We start from the raw sequence: 18,746 nt of genomic DNA, 5'->3' as shown, positions 1-18,746 counted from the left end.
AGTCTAGAACCAGGTGGCTGGGGCTCTCATGAGCTGCTGACTCTCCTCATGTATTCGTTGTCCCTTCCATTTTTCAGCTTTTCTCCTTGATAATCCAGTCCCTACACACCCCAACATAATTTTAGTTTTAACATTTTTAGGTGTTTGTATTATACTATTATTACACTCTTTTTTTTTTTGCCACACTGTGCAGCTTGTGGGATTTAATTCCGGATCAGGAATCAAACCTGTGCCCTTAGCAGTGAGAGCTACCTTGTTTCTACCATCCTTTGGGGGATATTCTTCTGAGTGTGTTAATGCTGCAGAATTACTGTTTTTTTCATCACTGCCTGCAGGTCAGAATCTCAGAGTCGAGTAGCTCTGATTCTCTTCCTCTTTCTGAGGCCTTGATAAAACCTTAAAATAAAACCTTAAATCCTTACCCAGGGAATTCCCTACACTCCATTTTTACAGTTATGCATAATCATGATGGAGTCATATAGTGTACTATGATTTCCATCCTTGCAAAATGCTTTGGTTTTCCCTTGAGTAAATAATTGACTTTTGTCTGTCTACTCGCTTACTTATATGGGATCCCAGACTTTGATCTATCCTGACCTCTCTCAAGAGGCTGAGACGTTCCTAGGGCATTTCTTAGGGGTGCTGTCACTTTCATTTGTTTGTAAGTGTCCCTCCAAAACCTCGTGACCTGCTCCAGCATGGCTGAGTTGTCCTCTGCACTCAGCTTGGACAGCTGAAGTGAAAATACTTTCCCACCCCTGTACTAAACATTCCCAGGACCAGGCAAATTAACTCACCGCTGGGCTTCCCCAGTGGCTCAGCTGCCACATTTCCAGACTGAAGTCAGTTCCCAGACCCAGAGGCCTCTGATGAACGGGCAGGCCTGGTGTCCTGAGGAAGAGACCTGCAACACTGCTGCAAATACAGGCTATCTACATCTTCCTGACTCCTCCCCAGAGGGGCTCTGGAAGGTCACGTATGCCCTGGAAAAAAGGAAATGCCAAGACCTTTGGAGATGGCTGGATGTTATCTCCGAAGTGACGTGCTTTCCTAGGAAATGTTCAGAAAACCTTTAGGAAGCCAAAGGGCTTCCCTGGTGGCTCAGGTGGTAAAGGATATATGCCTGCAGTGCTGGAGATGTGAGTTCGATCTCTGGGTTGGGAAGATCCCCAACAACATGGGGAGATTCCAGTGCAGACACGACTGGGCAGCTGAACACACCCAAGGGCTTGTGTCCCGCTGCCTCTTCCCCCTAAAGCTTCACTTCACTCTTTACCCCCCGACTCATCCCTACTTCGCCCACAGAACCCTACTGAGGTGCCTAAGAGGCTCCTCTCGCAGGAAAGAGGATTGATCTGGGGACCCCAGCGCCAAGAGACCTGGGGTCTAGGTTACTTTTTAAAACTCAAGGCCAGCAGGTCGGGCAACCATCCTTTGGTTGAGCTAGGATGTCTGGTCGCAGCCAGACAGCACAGGTTAAAGAGGGGGCTCAATTCAGGACAGTCAGCATGGCTGTTCATCCCACTCCAGGTCAGTCACGGGATCCAAGGCTGCCCAGACTCCAGGGATGAGAGAGCAGCCCAAGTCAGGGAGGAAACTAACTACGCTTTGGCTTTCTTTGTTTTCCTTTAATCTAATGGTGATGCTATGTGGGAATATAGTTGATTTGCCATTTGGTGCCTGCGGTCATTATACAGCCGCCTGATTCAGTAAGACATATATTAACATATGTCATATCTGTTCTTTTTTGGATTGTTTTGCCCTAGAGGTTATTGCAGAATTTCAAACAAAGTTCCCTGTGTTTGTGCAGCATCTGTTAGATACACAGATTTCTGTGTAAATGTGGAAGAATGAAAGAAGGAGATAATCCTTGTGGACTACCTATTACAGATACAGCTTTTTGGGTATATCTTAGTATCAGCCTCCCAATTCATCCCTGGCTTTTCCCTTTTTTTGGGAAAACTTTGTGTTTTAATTCTCAGAGTCTCTTCTTGTGTTGTAAATTACTTACCCTGTATTTCTTTTTTAAATTTTGCCTAGAAGAGACATCATCTTCTAGTTTCTTCGTCTATTGCTAACTTTACTTAAGTGTACGATCCTCCAAATTCCATCCTTGTGGGGACCATTGGCAGAATTTCATAATTTCAGTGGTGGTTTTTCATGTCTCAGTAAAGCCCATTGTGTATAAGTACCACATTTCTTTAAGATTTAATCTGTTCATGGACGATTTTTTGGGTTAGTATCTTGGCTATTGAAGTCGCACTGCAGTGAATGTTGGCTTGCATGTGTCATTTTGAATGATGGCTTTTCTGTAATATAGGCCCAGCTGTGGGTATGAAAATCCTAGGCTTAGCTCTCTCGAAATTTTCTTTCTGGCCTATTGAGGCTATCCTTTCTAGGGACTGTTGCCAATGTCCATTCCCACTGAACGTCTGTGTGTGTGTGTGTGGGGGGGGGGGGGTGGTTCCATCACCTCTCAGCTCTCTCCACCATTTACTGTTTGCAGATAGGATGGCTCTCTGTCAGATGCGATTTGGTTTCTTGTTGTCATTTTAACTGACATTCCTCCTGTAATAACTAGGGAATTTGAGCATCTTGTCTTGTGGCTGTTTGGTTTTTGGTTTTTTCTTTTTTTTCCCTTGAAAGATGAGGGAAAATTTGCCTGTTTCAATTGACTTCTCATAAGTCGGTTGTGCTTGGAATTTATTTTTGCAATACCCACCACAGGACCTTTCCTGAGGGCAACGCCATTAGCAGCCCCACAAGCCTTGTGAATTGGAGGTGCCCTTAGCTCTGGATGGCATCACCGACTCGATGGACGTGAGTGTGAGTGAACTCCGGGAGTTGGGGATGGACAGGGAGGCCTGGCGTGCTGCAACTAAGGACACGACTGAGCGACTGAACTGAACGGAACTTAGCTCTGGTGGTCAAGTTGTAGTTATAGGACCTGTCCACAAGGCGGCAGCACTTCTCGATGCCCGACTCTGGTTTGTGTCTTGGCAACCAGAAGTACCACTGCAGTGAACGCTGTCATGCATGTGTCATTTTGAGTGATGATTTTTCGTAATATAGACCCAGGTATGCAGCCATGAAATTAAAAGACGCTTACTCCTTGGAAGGAAAGTTATAACCAACCTAGATAGCATATTCAAAAGGAGAGACATTACTTTGCCAACGAAGGTCTGTCTAGTCAAGGCTATGGTTTTTCCAGTAGTCATGTAGGGGTGTGAGAGTTGGACTATAAAGATAGCTGAGCGCCGAAGAATTGATGTTTTTGAATTGTGGTGTTGGAGAAGACTATTGAGAGTCCCTTGGACTGCAAGGAGATCCAACCAGTCCATCCTAAAGGTGATCAGTCCCAGGTGTTCATTGGAAGGATTGATGCTGAAGCTGAGACTCCAGTACTTTGGCCACCTGATGCGAAGAGTTGACTCATTGGAAAAGACCCTGATGCTGGGAAAGTTTGAGGGTGGGAGGAGAACGGGACGACAGAGGATGAGATGGTTGGATGGCATCACCAACTCGATGGACATGAGTTTGGGTGGACTCCGGGAGTTGGTGATGGACCAGGAGCCCTGGCTTGCTGCAGTCCATGGGGTCGCAAAAAGTCGGACACAACTGAGACCGAACTGAACTGAAGCGCTGGTGGTCAAGTTGTAGGTACAGGAAATGTCCACAAGGCGGCAGCACTTCTTCATGTCCAACTCTGGTTCCACATACTACCAGAGCCTCAGGCAAAGTCAGCTTCTTGGGCTGTGAATTAAGAGTGAAATGTGCCTGAGCAAACACCTGAGGGCTTGAGTCCCACTACTTCATCCCTCTGAAGCTTCACCCCTCCCTGCTAGACTGTTCTGCACCTGGGACAGCGCTCCCTGCTGTGGTCCTAGTAAGCGTCACTCTCAGGAAGGAGGCTGCAACTGGGTACCCCAACGCCTGGTGGTGCCTTTACCCTGGTCCTCAAGGCCAGAGGGTCAGGCCACCATCTTTGGGGTGCACTAGGGAGTCTGGTCCCAGCCAGAGAAAAGCAGGCAGCACAGGTTTAAGGGGAGCCTCTATGAAGGACACCATTCACCTTGACTCCACATCAGTCCAGCCCTGGGTCTCGTGCCTCCTCAGGCTCCAGGGATCGGATAGCATCTCAAGTCAAGGAGGTTGGAGGGAATTTCTTTTCTTTCCTTTTCTTTTCTTTCATCTCATGCCGATGCTATGTTGAAGTCTAGTCAGTTGCAGTTTTGTGCTTGTCCTCAGTATACAATGGACTGATTCAGTTATGACATATACATACAGTTTTTGTTACTTTCTATTGATTCTTTTGCCAAGAGGTTATTGAACAAGGTTGAGTAAAGTTCTCTGTGCCGAACATCAGTTCCCTGTGGAGTAACTATTCAGTTCAGTTGCTTAGTCATGTCCAACTCTTTGTGACCCCATGGACTGCAGTACCCAGGTTTCCCTGTCCATCACCAACACATGGAGCTCGCTCAAATTCACGTCCATCGAGTCAGTGATGCCGCCCAACCATCTCATCCTCTGTCGTCCCCTTCTCCTCATGCCTTCAATCTTTCCCAGCATCAGGGTCTTTTCCAATGAGTCAGCTCTTTGCATCAGGTGGCCAAAGTATTGGAGTCTCAGCTGCAGCATCAGTCCTTCCAATGAATATTCAGAACTGATTTCTTTTAGGATTTACTGGTTTGATCTTCTTGCAGTCCAAGGAACTCTCAGCAGTCTTTTCCAACACCACAGTTTAAAAGCATCAGTTCTTTGAATCTCAGCTTTTTTTATAGTCCAATGTTCACATCCATACATGACTACTGGAAAAACTATAGCTTTGACTAGACAGACCTATGTTGGCAAATTAATGTCTCTGCTTTTTAATATGCTGTCTAGGTTGGTCATAGCTTTTCTTCCAAGGAGCAAGTGTCTTTTAATTTCATGGCTGCAGTCACCATTTGCAGTGATTTTGGAGCCAAAGAAAGTCTGTCACCATTTCCATTTTTTCCCCATCTATTTGCCACGAAGTGATAGGACTGGATGCCACAATCTTCATTTTTTTAATGTTGAATTTTAAGCCAGCTTTTTCATTCTCCTCTTTCACCTTCATGAAGAGGCTCTTTAGTTCCTCTTCACTTTCTGCCATGGTGGTATCATCTACTTATCTGAGGTTATTGATATTTCTCCCAGCAGTCTTGGTTCCAATTTGTGCTTCATCCTGTCCAGTATTTTGCATGATGTACTCTGCATATAAGTTAAATAAGCAGGGTGACAATATATAGCCTCGATGTAGTCCTTTCCCAATTTTGAACCATTCCATGTTGCCATGTACTGTTCTGAATATTTCTTCTTGACCTGCATACAGATTTCTCAGGAGGCAGGTAAGGTGGTCTGGTACTCCCATCTCTTTAAGAATTTTCTACAGTTTGTTGTGATCAACACAGTCAAAGGCTTTAAATTATTAGTGAAACAGAAGTAGATGTTTTTCTGTAAGTCTCTTGCTTTTCCTATGATCCAACGGACGTTGGCAATTTGATCTCTGGTTCCTCTGCCTTTTCTAAATCCACCTTGAACATCTGGAAGTTCTTGGTTCACATACTGTTGAAGCCTAGCTTGGAGAATTTTGAGCATTACTTTGCTAGTGTGTGAGATAAGTGCAATTGTGTGGTAGTTTGAACATTCTTTGGCATTGCCTTTCTTTGGGATTGGAATGAAAACTGACCTTTTCCAGTCCTGTGGCCACTGCTCAGTTTTCCAGATTTGCTGGCATACTGAGTGTAGCACTTTAATAGAATCATCTTTTAGGATTTGAAATAGCTCAGCTGGAATTCCATCACCTCTACTAGCTTTATTCATTGTGATGCTTCCTAACGCCCACTTGACTTTGCATTCCAGGATGTCTGACTAGGTGAGTGATCACAGCATTGTGATTATCTGGGTCACTAAGATCTTTTTTTGCACAGTTCTTCTGTGTATTCTTGCCACCTCTTAATATCTTCTTCTTCTGTTAGGTCCATACTGTTTCTATCCTTTATTGTGCCCATCTTTGCAAGAAATGTTCCCTTGGTATCTCTAATTTTCTTAAAGCAATCTCTAGTCTTTCCCATTCTATTGTTTTCCTCTATTTCTTTGCATTGATCACTGAGGAAGGCTTTCTTTTTTTTTTTTTCTTCAAATATTTGCATTATTTAATTTATTTTTTAATATAAGTTTATTTATTTTAATTGGAGGCTAATTACTTTACAATATTGTATTGGTTTTGCTATCTCTCCTTGCTATTCTTCGGAACTCTGCATTCAAATGGGTATATCTTTCCTTTTATTCCTTTGCCTTTTGCTTCTTTCCTCAGCTATTTGTGAGGCCTTCTCAGACAACCATTTTGTCCTTTTGCATTTCTTTTTCTTGGGGATGGTCTTGATCATGGCCTTCTGTACAATGTCATGAACCTCTGTCCATAGTTCTTCAGGCACTCTGTCTATCAGATCTAATCCCTTGAATCTATTTGTCACTTCCGTTGCATAATCATAAGGGATATGATTTAGGTCATACCTGAATCGTCTAGTTGTTTTCCCTACTTTCTTTGATATAAGTCTGAATTTTGCAATAAGGAGTTCATGATCTGAGCCACAGTCGGCTCCTGGTCTTGTTTTTGCTGACTGTACAGAGCGTCTCCATCTTTGGCTGCAAAGAATATAATCAATCTGATTTCAGTATTGGCCATCTGGTGATGTCCATGTGAAGAGTCATCTCTTGTGTTGTTGGAACAGGGTATTTTCTATGACCAGTGCGTTCTCTTGGCAAAACTCTGTTAGCCTTTGCCCTGGTTCATTTTGTACTCCAAGGCCAAACTTGCCTGTTACTCCAGGTATCTCTTGACTTTCTACTTTTGCATTCCAGTCCCCCATGATGAAAAAGACATCTTTTCTTGGTGTTAGTTCTAGAAGGTCTTATATGTCTTCATAGAACTGTTCAACTTCAGCTTCTTCAGCATTAGTGGTTGGAGCATAGACTTGGATTACTGTGATACTGAATGGTTTGCCTTGGAAACGAACAGAGATCATTCTGTCATTTTTGAGATTGCACCCAAGTACTGCATTTAGGACTCTTTTGTTGACTGTGAGGGCTATTGCATTTCTTCTGAGGGATTCTTGCCCACAATAGTAGATGTAATGGTCATTGAATTAAATTTTCCCATTTAGTCCATTTTAGTTCACTGATACCTAAAATGTCAATGTTCACTTTTGACATCTCCTGTTTGACCACTTCTAATTTACCTTGATTCATGGACCTAACCGTCCAGGTTCCTATGCAATGTTGTTCTTTACAACATCAGACTTTACTTCCATCACCAGTCACATCCACATGGGTGTTGTTTTCACTTTGGCTCAGCCTCTTACATTCCTTCTGGAGCTATTTCCCCACTCTTCTCCCGTAGCATATTGGGCACCTACTGACCTGGGGAGTTCATCTTTCAGTATCCTATCTTTTTGCCTTTTCATACTGTTCATGGGGTTCTCAAGGCAAGAATACTGAAGTGATTTGCCATTCCCTTCTCCAACGGACCATGTTTTGTCAGAACTCTCCACCATGACCCCCGTCTTGGGTGGCCCTACATGGCATGGCTCATAGTTTCACTGAGTTAGACAAGGCTGTGGTCCCTGTGATCAGTTTGGTTAGTTATCTATGATCGTGATAAGAGCTTGTGGAAGCTTCCTGATGGGAGGGACTGGCTGTAGGGGAATCTGGGTCTTGCTCTGATGGGTGGGCCCATGCTCAGTAAATCTTTAATCCAATTTTCTGTTGACAAGTGGGGCTGTGTTCCCTCCTCAGGGTGAGGCTGTGGCCCCAGGCCAAACTATGGTAGGGGTAATGGCGACCCCCTTCAGAAGGGCTTATGCTAGCACACCCTGCAGCTCGCAGGACTGTCGTATTCCATGCCCCTGGTCACTGCTGACCCACGCCTCCACTGGAGACGCCTGGACACTCACAGGCAAGTCCGGGTCAGTCTCTTGTGAGGTCACTGTTTCTTTCTCCAGGGTCCTGGTGCACACAGGTTTTGACTGTGCCCTCCAAGAGTCTGTTTCCCCAGTCCTGTAGAAGTTCTCTAATCAAATCCCACTGGCTCCAAAGTCAAATTCCCTGGGGGTTCTCCGTCCCTTTGCCAGATCCCCAAGTTGGGAAATCTGTTGTGGGCCCTAGAACTTTTGCAACAGTGTGAGAACTTCTTTGATATAATTGTTCTCCAGTTTATGGGTCGTCTGCTCTATGCTCTAATGGTGACCTCCTCCAAGAGGACTCATGCCACATGCGGCACCTCCCAGGACTGCTGCAGCCAGAGCCCCATCCCCGTGCAGCCACTGCTGACCTGTGTCTCCGCAGGTCAAAGGCAGGTCTGGCTCAGTCTCTGTGGGGTCTCTGGGTCCAGGTGCACACCAGGTTTTGTTTGAGCCCTTTGAGTGTCTCTGGCAGGTATGGGGTTTGATTCTAAATGCAATTGCACCCCTCCTACCATCTTGCTGAGGCTTCTCCTTTGCCCTTGGATGTGGGGTATTTTTTTTGGTGGGATCCAACATTTTCCGGTCGATGGTTGTTCAGCAACGTGTTGCAACTTGGAGTGCTCGCAGGAGAAGATGAGCACCCGTCCTTCTACTCTGCCATCTTTTCTACTCCGTAATGATACGCAGATGATACCACCCTAATGGCAGAAAGTGAAGAGGAACTAAAGAGCCTCTTGATGAAGGTGAAAGAGGAGAGTGAGAAAACAGGAATAAAATTCAAAATTCAAAAAACTAAGATCATGGTATCTGGTCCAATCACTTTATGGCTAAGAGATGGGGAAGAAATGGAAACAGGCTCCAAAATCACTGCAATGGTGACTGCAGCCATGAAATGAAACACCTTACTCAGAACTCCAAAAGATGAACCACAGACTGGGAGAAACTATTTCCAAAACACATCATAGAAAGGATCTGTGCTCAAATGATACCAAACAGTTCCTTAAAGCTTGATAAAGATTGAAATACATACCTGGCCAAAGAATATAAACAGATATGTACATAGAAATTTATATCAATATATAGAGAATTGTTTATATCTCTCTGTAGATAGATGTTTACACATTTAGGTAGATAGATATTTATCTCTTGGTAGATAAATATTTACTTTGCTACATAGATAGATATTCTATAAAATTAATAACTTCCATAAAATTAATAGCCTCCATAAAATTGAAAAGTTCCATAAAATTAAAACTTCCATAAAATGAATAGCTCTCATAAATTGAATAACTATCATATATTGAATAACCCTGTATACGAGACAGCAAAAGAGACACTGATTTATAGAACAGGCTTATGGACTCTGTGGGAGAGGGAGAGGGTGGGAAGATTTGGGAGAATGGCATTGAAACATGTGAAATGTCATGTATGAAATGAGATGCCAGTCCAGGTTCAATGCACGATGCTGGATGCTTGGGGCTGGTGCACTGGGACGACCCAGAGGGATGGTATGGGGAGGGAGGAGGGAGGAGGGTTCAGGATGGGGAACACATGTATAATTTTAAAAAAAAAGAAAAAGAAAAATGAACCTTACAAAAAAAAATTATTAACTTTCCTAAAATAAATAACTTTCATACATTAATAATATTCATAGAATTACTCACTTCCATCCAATTACTCACTTTCATACCATTAAAATAAACTTCTTTAGAGAATTAAAACCTTCCTCAGAAAAATAAAAATTACAAAATTAAAAACGTCTACTCTATGAAACACCTCATTCAGAAAATCAAAAAATGAACCACAAATTGGAAGAGACTATTTTCAAACCACATATCAGATAAAGGATCTGTACTCAAACGATACCAAACAACCGGAATAAAATTTTGTAAGGATTGAAACACACACCTGGCCAAAAAAGATAAACAAGGAAAGAAGGACTAGGGTGGGGTAGAAACAGCCCCTTTAGACAGCCAGCCCTCTGATCTGACCTTCCCACACCTGGGCTGATATCCTGAGAAAATCAACATTCAAAAAGGCATGTGCACACTGGCCTTCACTGTGGCACTCCTTACAATAGCCAAGACACAGAACCAGCAAGATGTCGCCCGCGGGCTAAAACTTATAGAAGGTGCAGTACATGTAGGTAATTGACTTTCACTCACCCGAAAGAAACTGCCACTGAAACTGAAATAACACCACTGCTAGCCACAGGGATGGACCTTGGAAGATCATACACTAAGTGAAGCCAGCCAGCCAGAGAATGACCATAGCATATGAGTCCATTCTAGAAAGTTTAAAAAAGCAGATACAGGGAACTAATTTACAAGACAAAAAGAGACTTTGAGATTTCCAACACAAACAAAATAAGCCAAAAGAAATGAATAAATAAAGGCTTTATCTCCTTCCTTCCATCCACTGTGCAGAAACTCTGCATCTCTAATAGACACTCCACAAGGACCTGAGGATCATCACACGGAACTTTACTTGAGTTTGTGCAATATCCTCTATGGAAAAGAATTGAAGGAAACAACAGATATGCTGTCTGTATATGTCACAACTGACTCAGGTGGCTGTATATTGCCAACAAGCACAAACTGGAAAACTGTCCCAGCACAGCTACCCATGAGATTAAAGAAAGGGAATTACTAGTTTATACCCTGCCACCTCCTTAACTTGGGCTGATAACTCATTCCTGGAACCTGAGTAGACTTGAGTCCCAGGGCTGGATTGGGGTGGGGTTGAGACAGGCCGGGAGGTGCCCTTCATTGACACCCCTGTTAAACCTGCACCGTCTGGCTTGCCCTGGCTGGAACCAGAATCCCTAGTGCCCCCTAATGATGGTGGCCTGACCCTCTGGACCAGGGTAAAGTCACCAAGAATCCAGGTTCACTGGTGCTGGAGTCCCCAGCTGAAGCCTCCTTCCTAAGAGCGCAGCCTCAGCAGGGAGCCGTGCCCCAGGTTCAGATGAGGCTGGAGGGAAGGGGCTCAGCTTCAGGGGGAAGCACTAGTGAGACACAAGCCTCGGGATGTTTGCTCAGGCACATTTCACTCATTCATAGACCAGGAAGCCCGCTTGCCCTGAGGCTCTGGTTGCAGGTGGAACCAGAGTTGGGCATGAAGAAGTGCTGCCGCCTTGTGGACGTTTCCTGTGACTACAACTTGCCCACTGCGTGTTTACGAGCACCTCCAATTAACAAGGGCTCTGGGGCTGTTCCTACCAATGCAGGAGCCACAGGAGACTCAGGTTCCATCCTTGGGTTGGGAAGATCCCCTGGAGAAGGAAATGGCTACTCACTCCAGTATTTTTGTCTGGAGAATCCCACAGTCCATGGGGTAGCAAAGAGTTGGACATGACAGACTAACACTTTCACTTTTTTTTTAACTTTCCTCCCACAAATAGAGAAATCTCAGAATCTCTGTGAATACACAGAAATCTGTATCACTAACATATACACAGAAATCTATATCTGTAAGAGATAATCTGCAAGATTATCTCCTTCCTTGCTTCCTTCCTCCAGATATAAACAAAAGTCTGTATGTCTAACATATATTACCAAAATCTGTATCTTTAACATATACACAGAAATCTGTATCTCTAATAAATATTCCACAAAGACCTGATGTTCATCACAGGGAACTGTGCTAGACCTGCAACTCCTCTATGGTAAAAGAATCCAAAAAAAAGAGATATGCTGTATGTGTACGTCATAAATGAATCAGGCAGCAGTATAATGAGGACACTATAATAATTTCTTGGGCTCCAAATTCGCTACGGATGGTGGCTGCAGCCATGAAATTAAAAGTCCTACATGACTAATTTTCCAGTAGTCATGTATGGATGTGAGAGTTGGACCATAAAGAAGACTGAGCACTGCAGAATTGATGCTTTTGAACTGTGGTGTTGGAGAAGACTCTTGAGAGTCCTTTGGACTTTGAGGAGATCAAACCAGTCAATCCTAAAGGAAATCAGTCCTGAATATTCATTGGAAGGACTGATGCTGAAGCTGAAGCTCCAATACTTTGGCCACCTGATATGAAGAACCGACTCATAGGAAAAGACCATGATGCTGGGAAAGACCGAGGGCAGGAGGAGAAGGGGACGACAGAGGATGAGATGGTTGGATGGCATCACCGACTCAATGGACACGCGTTTGAGCAAACTCCAGGAGATGGTGAAGGACAGGGGAACCTGGTGTGCTGCAGGCCATGGGCTTGCAAAGAGTCGGGCACAACTGAGCGAGTGAACAATGACAACAAAATCAAAACTACTATGAAAAGTCACCTCACACTGGTCAGAACAGCCACCATCTGAAACATCGACAAAGAATCTGTGCTGCAGAGCATGGAGGCAAAAGGGAAACTACTACAGTCTTGGTGCGGATGTAAATGGGTGCAGGAACTATAAAAACCAGCAAGCAGGTCCTTTATAAACTTAATATCCAGAAACCACATGGTCCGACAATCCCACGTCTGGACGTGGACCCAAAGAAAATCAGAATTCACAATGACCCATGCACCCTTCTTTTCAGGGCAGCACGGTTAACAACGGCCAAGAACTAGAATTGCTGCTGGACAAAATAATGGCCTTCTCTGCCCACTGAAACCAAATAAAAATTACGGAGACAGAGTTTGGAGGAAACAGAAAGTGACTTTAATTCTCAGCCAGTGGAAAGAGGAATACAGGAGGCTCGTGCCTCAAGAACTGTGTGCCTCCCCACCATGAGGAGTTTAGGGGCTTATATAAGATGAGGGCTTCAGTCAGGAATCAGTCATGAGGAAAGCTGATAGGGTCTTGATTCCTTCCTCTTGCATCATTTCAGACAGTCATAGACTGACATCAGTAACCGAGTAATTGAGTCTGGGGTTCGGGGGCTCTGCGGCCTTCTTTCTGAGGTGCAACTACAAGCGGAAGAGTAAACACCAGATAGGGGATGTATTTAGCACAGAGTCAAAGGAAAATGGGTGCAAAGTGTGGCTCCTGCAGAGTTAGGGGGCAGAAAAGCAAACTTAGTCACAGACACGCAGAGTTAGGAGCACTAAAGTGAAAAAACTAGGAATGGGCGGGTCTGCTCACTGTTCTTTTATCGTCTGTGTTCTCAGGAAAGTGAAAGAAAAAACTCGTTCCTCTTTTTCTTCCTTTTCCCTGCAACAAATTCAACCAAGAAATCCATCAACAGAAAAATGAGGACCGAGTAGTGTGCCTCTGCACTGGAACACTGCTCAGCCGTGAATCAGAACAGAATAACACCATTGACAGCAGCGTGGATGGACAGTGATTACCAGACTCAGTAATGCAAGTCAGAGAGAGACAAATACCACAGGGCATCTCCGACAGGTATAGTTTTGAAATGAATGCAAATGTCGGATATTATGCAATAGAAACAGACTCACAAGCTTAGAAAACAAACATGATTATCCAAAAAGATCTTAGGATTGAGGGATAAATTAAGATTTTGCAAATACCACATGCTCATTAATATATATTGAACAGTTGATCAAAATAAATACATTGAAACATACAGGGTAGTCTATGGAACACATTTTAATCATCTATATGGGAAAGAGAACCCCAAAGGAACTGATAAACGTCTGTGTATAAGTGAATCAAGCTCCCATATGCCTGAAACAAACACAATGTCAGAAAGCAACTCTACTGCCAAATAACAATGTCCAGAAAAAGGAAAAATTAAAGTGGACACGAAGAAATCCTGCCTCCTTGTGGACATGTTTTGTAACAGCAACTGTGCTGATTGGCACTTCCTATTCCAAAGGTCCCTGGGCCTGGAGGTAAGTAACAACTTCCCTCCAGTTGTCCCCCAGGGGTGGTCAACGAAAAAGAATTCAAAACTGGGCCGATGTTCAGGGAGCTGATTTCACCTTTAACTCACGCCCTTTAAGAAAAAAGTCACATGACATGATGTCAGCATCGCTGAGGAAGGCCTGTCAGTCCTACAATGAGCCATCATCTCACACCGGTCAGAGCGGCCACTGTTACACACGCCACGAAGGTTAAATGCTGCAGATGCTGTGGAGGAAAGGGAACCCTCCTCCTCTGCTGCTGTAAATACAAATTGGTGACAGCCAGTCTGGAGGACAGTGCGCTGGTCATTTCTGATGTGCCCAGCAGTAAGTGGCAGCAAGGGGGACCTGGAAACAGGGTCGCAGTTTCCCAGACCAGGAGTCCTAACCACTGGACCACAGAGCCAGCAGTCAGGGCTAAGGTTCCTAGTCCTGCCTGCCTGGTCAAGAATGAATTCAGGCGAGGAGACAGAAGGTGGAAAGTAAAGTAAAAAGTTTACTGAAAAGAAAAGTATATGCAGAAAGGTGAACGGGCGAGCTCAGAGACAGAGTTTTGCCTTTGGAAGCTGATATTCTTTAGAAGGGGCCAGTTCTCCGGGTCCTTGTCTTCCTTCAGGCCAATCATCTTGCTTTGTCTCCCCCCACCGACCCACCCAGTTACTGTGTCTCAGGACCCTCCCCTGGGGTGCACACACACACCTTAGCCAAGATGGATCTCAAAGTGAAGGCTTCTGGGAGGAGCAAGACTCATTATGGCCTGGAATCATCCTCTGACTTTTGACTCCAAGGAGCCTTTCTGCTGCACACGTATGTTCTCCCTTATCCTTTACTCAGACAGGGTTTTGCCTCTCTTTGTCCTTGCCAAGATTATTCCCTTGAGGTGTTTACAAGAGACCAAGACTGGCTATTTACCTGTTTCTGTTGTTACTTCAACTTCCAAGCGCAAACGGGGTTGGTTGTATATTTCTCAACAGGAACCTACCTATGTTGCCTCAGGAAATGAAAAGAAGAGGCCGGCTGATTGTGAACTTCCAACCTGGAGCCCATCTATCTCCTACCTCAGTGGTTCCTTCAATAGTGGAAACGAGAATGAAATTAGAATAGTCCCAAACACCACACACAAGAATAAACTCCAAATAAGATAGAGATAGAAAATTCCAGAAAAACCTCTACTTCTGCTTCACTGATATGCTAAGGCCTTTGACTGTGTTGATCACAACAAATTGTGGAAAATTCTTAAAGAGATGGGAATACCAGACCTTCTTATCTGCCTCCTGTGAAACCTGCATGCAGGTCAAGAAGCAACAATTAGAACAGGACATGGAACAACGGACTGGTTCAAAAACTGGGAAAGGAGTAGGTCAAGGCTGTGTATTGTCACCCTGCTTATTTAACTTATATGCAGAGTATATCATGCAAAATATTGGACTGGATGAAGCACAAATTGGAACCAAGACTGCCGGGGGAAATATCAATAACCTCAGATAAGCAGGTGACACCACCCATTATGGCAGAAAGCAAAGAGGAACTAAAGAGCCTCTTGTTGAAAGTGAGAGGAGAGTGAAAAAGCTGGCTTAAAACTCAACTTTCAAAAAACTAAGATCATGGCATCCAGTCCCATCACTTCAAGACAAATAGATGGGGAAACAATGGAAACAGTGACAGACTATTTTCTTGGGGCTCCAAAATCACTGTGGATGGTGACTGCAGTCATAAAATTAAGACGCTTGCTCCTTGGAAGAAAAGCAATGACAAACCTAGACAGCATATTAAAAAACAGAGACATTACTATGCCTACAAAGGTCCACCTAGTCAAAGCTATGAGTTTTCCAGTAGTCATGTACAGATGTGAGAGCTGGACAATAAAAAAGGCTGAGCACTGAAGAATTGATGCCTTTGAACTGTGGTGCTGCAGAAGACTCTTGAGAGTCCCTGGGACTGCAAGGAGAGCAAAGCAGTCAATCCTAAAGGAACTCAACCCTGAATATTCACTGGAAGGACTGATGCTGAAGCTGAGGCTCTAATACTTTGGCTACCCAATGCAAAGAGCTGACTCATTGGAAAAGACCTTGATGCTAGGAAAGATTGAAGGCAGAGGAGAAGGGGACAACAGAGGATGAGAAGGTTGGTCAGCATCACCGACTCAATGGACATGAGTTTGAGCAACTCTGGGAGATGGTGAACGACAGAGAAGCCTGACATGCTGCAGTCCATGGGACGGCAAAGAGTCAGACATGACTGAGCGACTGAACAACAGAGATAAAGACCCCCCCTTAGTATGGCTCAGTGGTGAAGAACCCGCCTGCCAATGCAACAGACTCGGGTTTGGATCCTTGGGTCGGGAGGATTCCCTGGAGAAGGGAAGATAAAGATCTAAATATAAGGTTGGATACTATGAAATTCTTGAGGAAAAAATACAAGCAGGAGAAGCTATGACATTCATTGAAGCAAGCTCTTTTGGGATCCACCTCTTAGAACAATGAAAAATAAACCAAAAATAAGAAATCAGCCCACAAGGTGTGGCCCCTCACCACTTGTCACCAGCCCAGCTATGCTCCTAAGGGGCAGAGAAGATGCAGTCAGGTGCAGCCGCAGGTACTCCTGCTGCCTGGAGGGGGTGGTGGTGGTGGTGTAGTCACCAAGTCGTGTCTGACTCTTGTGACCCCATGGACTATAGCCTACCAGGCTCCTCTGTCCATGGGATTTCTCAGGCAAGAATACTGAGTAGATTGCCATTCCCTTCTCCAGGGGATCTTCCTGACCCAGGGGTCGAGCCTGCATCTCCTGCATTGCAGGTAGATTCATTTACCACCGGAGCCACCAGGGAAGCCCTGCTGCCTGGAGGGGACTTGTTTATAAAGACCTCAACCCAGGCGCTGCTGGGAAGGGCTGGCAGACTCATCCAGGGCAGCCAATCCTCACCCATCAGGGGCTCACAGTTGCAGAAAATGGGCCTTGTCGTGCTGGCCAGGTGCAAGGAACAAGTGTGGGTCTGAGGGTTGGGATAGACATGGGGCTGCAGTTCTGACTTAATTTCTAATCATTGTATCTAGCCCAGGAGTGGGAGAAAATTTCAAGACCTTCTCCTAAGGAGAGGAACCCAGGAGTCAGGGAGAAGAGGGGTGGTAGGTGCAGACAGGGTGCAGTGGAAGCCTCTGAAGACCCGCTGGAACGAGGGTGCACAGAGTGAAGTCCAGGGTTACTGACCTGCCCAGGAGCAGCTAGCTGTTTTAGTCCAGGTCCTGCTCTGAGGTGCTCAGGGCCAGCTCTTCCTGACCTCAGGAAGAGGGCTGGGAGGTGCTCTGCAAGTGTGCTCTGCACAGTTCCTGTGTGCTGAGCCCTGCCCAGACAGGCCCCCTGCCCTGGGAGGGCTCTGCCCACGTTAGCAGAGGGGCCCCCTGCCTGCCCTGGGAGGGGCCCCCTGCCTGCCCTGGGAGGGGCCCCCTGCCTGCCCTGGGAGGGGCGTGTGAACAGGCTCCCTCTCTTTGCAGCTGGCACAGAGCTGCTTAGGATGCAGATTAAAATCAGCCAAGGACAGAGGTCAGGAGCAGGGTCAGGGGTCCCTCAGGTGTGGACACGCAGAAGTCCAAGCTTGCTATGCTCCCTCCATGACACGGGGTGTTGAGGCAAGGAATACAACTGTATCCTAAGGGCCGGCTGACCAAGAAGATGGCCAATTAATGTCTCCAAATAAGCATCTTGTCCGGGTCTGGATGCCAGGTTCTTTTACAAATTAGAGAAGGAGGAGGTGAAGAAACAAACTAAAAAGGCCATTAATCTTGCAAATATCTGGTAGAAAGGCAAGCCTCAGGCAGGGGATATGTTAATTTCTCCCTTCCTGCCATCTACAGGCAGACAGGGTTCTGAACAAAGGCACTTCAGTTTAGCAGCCAGGCAGAGAGGCAGGATTCTCCCAGGCAGGCCGGCCCTTAAGTGTGATTATAGTAACAAAAGTAACAGAGCAAGTCAAAGACACAGTTCCACCAGTTGTGGAGTCAGGACTGGCTTACTCCTGAGCATCCTGAAGTGCAGGGTTTACTCAGGTCCTCCCATTGCCCTTACCCTTCCCCTCCCCCAGCGCCTGGCACCACTCACCAACTTCCTGTCTCTGGATTTGCCTGTTCTGGATGTTTCTTGTAAATGGAACCATATAGGTTGTGATTATTCTGGGCTGGACGTTGGTGTCCTCCCTGAAAATTCACAGGTTGAAACCTAACCCCCACGGTGATGGTGTGAGGAGGGGGGCCTTGAAGAGGTGATGAGGTCATGACAGTAGAGACCCCATGAATGGGATTAGTGCTCTTATGAAACAGACCCCCAAGAGGCCTCCTCAGCCCTTCCTCCACGTGAGGACGCAGTGAAGACCCCGGCCCACACCAATAACAGAGCTTCACCAGAACCTCACCATCCTGACGCCCTGATCTCAGACGTCTGGGCTCCAGAGCTGTAGGGAATGCGTTCCTGTTGCTGAAGCCCCCAGCCTTCTGTTTAGCCATGGCAGCCCAGGCAGACTAAGACAGTGCGTCCTTCTCACTGAGCATCGTGTTCAAGGGGCGTCCACATTGTAGCCTGTGTCAGCTTCACTCCTTTTCATGGCTGCGTCATATGAAGCTGTGCTGGGAAGTGGCTAGAGATGGAATGATGGGGGGTCATCAGGAGGTGGATCACGACAGTCTTCATGAGCCACGATGAGGAGCTGACACTGCCTGAAAGGACGCCTGGACCTCCTGCCTCTTAGCCACCCAGGTACCTGTGTACCGCTCAGCTGTCGTCCACGGCGTGTCCTGAGTCAGTGCCGTCATGAACTGGCCTGGTGGGCAGTGGCAGATGGTAGAAGATGAGATGTACCAGGACCCCCAGGAAGGTATCCAGGCCAGGCCAGTGTTGAAGATGAACCAGCCCTGCCCGCTGCCACTCACGGGGTGATGGGCGTCCCACCCCCTGCCCACCACTGGGTGC

Source organism: Bos indicus, chromosome 21 (genome assembly GCF_029378745.1).
Source record: "Bos indicus isolate NIAB-ARS_2022 breed Sahiwal x Tharparkar chromosome 21, NIAB-ARS_B.indTharparkar_mat_pri_1.0, whole genome shotgun sequence".
Taxonomy (NCBI): domain Eukaryota; kingdom Metazoa; phylum Chordata; class Mammalia; order Artiodactyla; family Bovidae; genus Bos; species Bos indicus.
This window is presented reverse-complemented; position numbering follows the sequence as displayed.